The sequence below is a fragment of the Herpailurus yagouaroundi genome, unplaced genomic scaffold (assembly GCF_014898765.1).
Source record: "Herpailurus yagouaroundi ecotype Mexico unplaced genomic scaffold, PumYag 28, whole genome shotgun sequence".
In the NCBI taxonomy this organism is placed as follows: domain Eukaryota; kingdom Metazoa; phylum Chordata; class Mammalia; order Carnivora; family Felidae; genus Herpailurus; species Herpailurus yagouaroundi.
In genome coordinates, this window is record NW_024412376.1 from 45,038,736 (window position 1) to 45,044,677 (window position 5,942).

The 5,942-nt window shown below is 37.6% G+C and overlaps 1 pseudogene; it reads left to right on the forward strand.

Annotated features, from left to right (window-relative positions):
* The first annotated feature begins 2,998 nt into the window (after nucleotides 1-2,998).
* On the forward strand, nucleotides 2,999-3,931 carry LOC121027205 (protein SEC13 homolog; annotated as a pseudogene).
* Nucleotides 3,932-5,942: the final 2,011 nt, after the last annotated feature.

The following is a 5,942-nucleotide window of genomic DNA, read 5'->3' on the forward strand; positions in this document are numbered from 1 at the left end:
CTACCAGAAATCCAAAATACCCACAGTGGTATACATTAATTAAGATCAGAGCAGAAATTAAGAATATGAAAAGGCCATGCCCTGGCCTAATTAAGACTCCAACATTGAAAGTTAACATATCCAGGGGCTCCTGGGTGGCTCAGTAGTTGGTTAAGCTACTTAAGCTAGCTAAGTTAAGCTAAGCTTAACATTTCCAGGGGCTTAAGTTAACATTTCCAGGGGCTCCTGGGTGGCTTAGTAGTTGGTTAAGCTAAGTAGTTGGTTAAGCATCCGACTTCAGCTCAGGTCATGATCTCATGGTTCATGAGTTTGAGACCCTCATAAGGCTCTGTGTTGACAGCTTCGAGCCTAGAGCCTGCTTTGGATTCTGTGTGTCCCTCTCTCTTTTCCCCTGCTCGCACACTGTGTGTCTCTCTCTCTCAAAAATAAATAAGTCTTAAAAATTTTTTTAAATTAATATTTCCAGCACTACTTCTGTTATGTTTCTATAATTTGGGTAACTTTGGTTGTAATAGCCATCTTCAGAATAATGATAACTAGAATTTGCATAGAGTGCTATGAGTCATAAAGCACTGCGTATATTATTTTCATTTGGTTTGATACTGACAAAAATCATGCAAAGGACACAGAATTGTGAAGTCAGCTTTACTGATGAGAAGATGAAGTCTCTGAGAGCTTAAATGATTTTTCAGTGACACAGCTGGTACCTGAGTCAACTCTGGGTTTGCTGACTCCAAAGCCACTGTCCTTTCTCTCAGGACACTATCCCAAGAACTCCCCACAGAGTCCTCTACAAAGCTAAAGTTGTGCGGTAACACCTATAAGAACAATAAAATGTGAACAACTCAGTCACCCATTTAAAAGATATCCTGTGTGCAGCTTATTTAAAGTTAGTGTTGATAGTATATTTACGGAAGCAACATTTTGTGGAAATTCTGAGTGATTTGTTTTGTTTCATTTTTTACACCTGTATCTGTGAATTAATGCCATAGATCTTCTGGACAAAAGACACATCCTACTTGCTAATTCTTATACCCCTAAACATTTATTTGTGATTCTTTGTCCTTCTTTGGAAGAAGATATGTAGAGATGACCCTTGAACAGCACAGGTTTGAACTGTGTGAGTCCACTTATATGTGGACTTTTTTTAGAGTACCCTACTATAAATGTATTTTTTTCCTCCTTATCATTTTCTTAATAACATTTTCTTTTCTTCAGCTTACTTTATTGTAAGAATACAGTATATAATATATATGACACACAAAATATGTGTTAATTGTTTATGTTACCAGTAAGGCTAATAGTCAACAGTAGGCTATTAGTAGTTAAGTTTTGGGGGAGTCAAAAATTATATGCAGATTTTCCACTGCATGGCAGGGTCAGCGCCCCAACCCTCATGTTGCTCAAGGATCAAGTGTATTTCACCCATCTATAAAATTGACTTGCTTTTGGTTGTTAGTGACTTTCATTCTCTTTTACATATTTTGAAGACAGAAATAAAAAAAAAAAATCATACTGGGCACCTGGCTGGATCAGTTGGTAGAGCATTTGACTCTGGATCTTGATGTTTCAGTTCAAGTTGCCCATTGGGTGTAGAGATTACTTTAAAAAGATGAAATCTTTTTTAAAAATTCATATAAACAAAAGCAAAGAAAATTACATATAGCATCTCCACAAAGAGATCACATTATCACACTAATATTTTTTATATATCCTTCCAATACTATACATATATGATGCTATATGATATATATACATATAATACTTATTATTTTACTAATTTATTTTCCCTAAATCTTTTTCTGACGATACATAAATGTTGTCTTCTCATTTGAATATCTAGAAATCAATTAGGATTTAAAAATCATTTTAAATTTGTATATAAGTTCTTACCAACACTGATACACACAATTAATATGATTTCCCACAGCAAATAAGTCAATAATGACCTAAAACTTCCACCTTAAAAATAAAAGGAAAACATCTATGTAGAAAATCCAAAATAATGGACCAAAATATTCCTGGAACTAATAAGCAATTATATCAAGGATGCAGGACACAAGTATAATATACAAAAGTCAATTGCCTTCCTGTATACCAGCAATGAACAAGTGGAACTTGAAATTAAAAACACAATACCATTTACATTAGCACCTAAGGAAAGTAAATACTTAGGTGTAATTCTAACAAAATAAGTATAAGATCTATATAAGAAAAACTATTAAATTCTGATGAATGAAATGTAAGAACTAAGTAAATGGAGAGATATGCCACATTTATGAATAAGAAGACACTATATTGTCAAGATGACAGTTCCTCCCAACTTGATCTAAAGATTCAATGTAATCCTAATAAAATTTCAGCAAGTTATTTTGTGGATAATGACAAACTGATTCTAAAGTTTGTATGGAGAGGCAAAGACCAAGAACAGCTGACACAATATTTCAGGAGAAGAAAAGGTTGGAGGACTGACAGTACCAGATCTCAGGACTTACTATAAAACTATAGTAGCCAATCCAGTGTAGTATTGGTGAAAGAATAGAAACATAGTCAATGGTGCAGAATAAGTGGCCTAGAAATAGACCCACATAAATATAGTCAACTGATCTTTGGCAAAAGAGCAATGGGAGCATGATGGAAAAAAAGATAGTCTTTTTAAAAAATGGTGCTCAAACAACTGGACATACTACATGCAAAACAAAATCTGGACACAGAACTTAAACCTGTCACAAAAATTAACTCAAAATAAATCATAGACATAAATGTAAAATGCAAATCAATAAAACCCTTAGAAAACCTAAATGAACTTGGGTATGGTGATGACTTCATAGATAAAACACCATAGTCATAAACCATGAAAAAAATTATTGATAAGCTGGGCTTCACTAAAATTAAAACTTTCTGCTCTGGAGGAGCTGTTCAGGGGCACCACCAGGAGCTGCCACATCCAAGACCGGGAGCCGCTGCCATCAGGGCCATGGTGTCAGCAATCAACACTGTAGACACCTCTTACTAGGACATGCTTCACGATGCCCAAATGGATTACTATGGCACCTGCCTGGCAACCTGCTCATCAGACAGGTCCATCAGAATCTTCAATGTGCACAATGGAGGGAAGATCCTCATTGGTGACCTCAGGGGTCATGAGGATCCTGTGTGGAAAGTGGCCTGGGACCACTCTCTGTATGTCAACATCCTGGCATGCTGCTCCTTTGACAAAAAAATCCTTATTGAGAAAGAGGAGAATGGCATCTGGGAGAAGACGGATGGACAAGCGTACAGGATACGACTTCTCAGTAAATTCTGTGTGCTGGGCCCTTCCATGACTATGGCCTATATCAACTCAGATGGGGCCATATCCCTGCTGTCGTACACAGGAGATGACCAGTGGGAAGTGAAAAAGATCAACAACGCTCACATTATTGGCTGCAATGCAGTCAGTTGACCCCCTCCTTTTGAACCTGGAAGCCTCATAGTCCAGCTATCGGTGCAGAAGCCCAACTGTATTAAGAAGTTTGCATCAAGTGGCTGTGACAACCTCATCAAGCTGTGGAAGGAAGAGGAGACCAGCCAACAGAAGAAACAGAAGCTACAAGTGCACAGTGACTGGGTTCGAGATGTGGCCTGGGCCCTCTCCATTAGCCTGTTCACCAGCACCATCACCAGCAGCTCCCAGGATGGTCACATGTTCATTTGGACCCATGATGATGCCTCAGGCAATATGTGGTTGCTCAAACTGCTGCATAAGTTCAATGATATGTGGCATGTGAGCTGGTCCATCACGGCCAACATCCTGCTTTTCTCAGGCAGAAATAATAAGGAGGCCCTGTGGAAGGAGTCCATCAATGGGCAGTGGGTGTGCACCAGTGATGTCAACAAGGCCCAGGATTCTGTGCCTGCTTCCATCACAGCAGACGAGCAGAATGAGTAGTGACAAGACAGGTGAGGCCCACTGCTGTCTCCAGGACTTCTTCTTCTGGACCAACTGACCAAACAGCCCAGAGGAATAGCTCCAACAAGATTACTTTCCCAGAAGCAGCTACGAATGCAGCCAGATTGATTATGTGATTTAACACAGTTTGAAATGGTTTGTAATTTACTGTCCTGCAGAAAGAGTTCATGTGATGAGGAAAAAGCTACAATGACCTTCAAATCTACTATTTTAAAATATGTTTTGCCATTTTTACGTACCTTTTAGGTTCAGACATTATTGGGGGGGGGGAAGGGGTTGTTTCCAAAATAGTTAAATCAACTCATATTGCTCATAAAAAAAAATCTGCTCTGAAAAAGACAATGTCGAGAGAATGAGAAGACACGTCACAGACTGGGAGAAAAATATTTGCAAAAGATGCATCTGATAAAGGACGATATCCAAAATGTACAAAGAACCCTTAAAGTCAACAGTAAGAGTACAAACCACCCAACTAAAAAATGGGCCAGAGACCTTACCAGACACTTCATCGAAGTATATATATTTTATAGATAAAATATATATATATTTTAGAATGGCAAAATCCAGAAAACTGACAACACCACATGCTGGCAAGGATGTAGAGCTAGTAGAAATGCAAAAAAGATACAACCATTTTGGGAGAGTTTGGCAGTTTCTTATAAAACATTAAACACATATATATTCTGACCCTCTGATCCAGTAATCACACTGCTTGGTAATTATCCAAAGGTGTTGAAAACTTATATCAACACAAAAAACCTATACATGGATGTTTACAACAGCTTTGTTTACACTTTCCAATACTTAGAAGCAACCAATATGTCTTTCACTAGGTGAATGGATAAAAAACTGTGGTATATCCACACAACGGAATATTATTTGGCGCTAAAAACGAATACACTATCAATCCATGAGAAAACATAGAGGAAACTTAAATGCATATTACAAAATCAAAGAAGCGCATCTGAAAAGTCTACATACTATATGATTCCAACTACATGACATTCTGGAAAAAGCAAAAATATGGAGGCAGTAAAAAGATCAGTGGTTACCAGGGTTGAGTGAGAAGAGATGAATAAATAGGTGGAGCACAGAGGATTTCTAGGGTATAAAAATACTCTGTATGATACTATATAATGATAGCTACATGTCATTATACATTTGTCCAAACCCATGGAGTGTCCAACACCAACAGTGAACCCTGATGTAAACCCTGGACTTCAGGTGATTATGATACATCAATGTAAGTTCATCAATTGTAACAAAGGTACCACTCTGTTAGAAGATGTTGATAAGGGACAAGGCTATGCATTGCGGGGGCAGAGGAAATCTCTATACTTTCCTTTTAATTATTCTGTGAACCTAAAAGTGCTTTAAAAAAAAATCTTAAGTCTATCTTAAATACTGAGAACAAACTGAGGACTGATGGGGGATGGGGGAGAGGGAAAGTGGGTGATGGGCATTGAGGAGGGCACCTGTTGGGATGAGCACTGGGTGTTGTATGGAAACCAATTTGACAATAAATTATATATAAATTTTTTTTTTAATCTTAAGTCTAAATAAACAAATGGAAAGGAAAATATGCCTTTAGTTTTTTTTGCATACCTTATTTCTGTCAACCAGTAAACCAGCAAGCATACAAGAGACTATCCAAGCATCTTTGCCTTGTGTTGGCCTGTCTCAGTCTGCTCAGGCTGCCATACCAAAATGTCACAGACTGCATGGTTTAAACAACAGAAATTTATTTTTTTTCACAGTTTTGGAGGCTGGAAAGTTCAAGATCAATTTCCAACAGTGTTTAGCTCCTGGGGAGAGCTCACTTCCTGACTTATAGATAATTGCCTTCTTTCTGTGTCCCCATATGGTAAAAACAGAAAGCAAGCTCTATGGTATCTCTTCTTATAAGAATACTAATCCTATCACATCAAGGTCACACTCTTATGATCTCATTTAACCTTAATTACTTCCATTTCTAAATACAGTCACATAA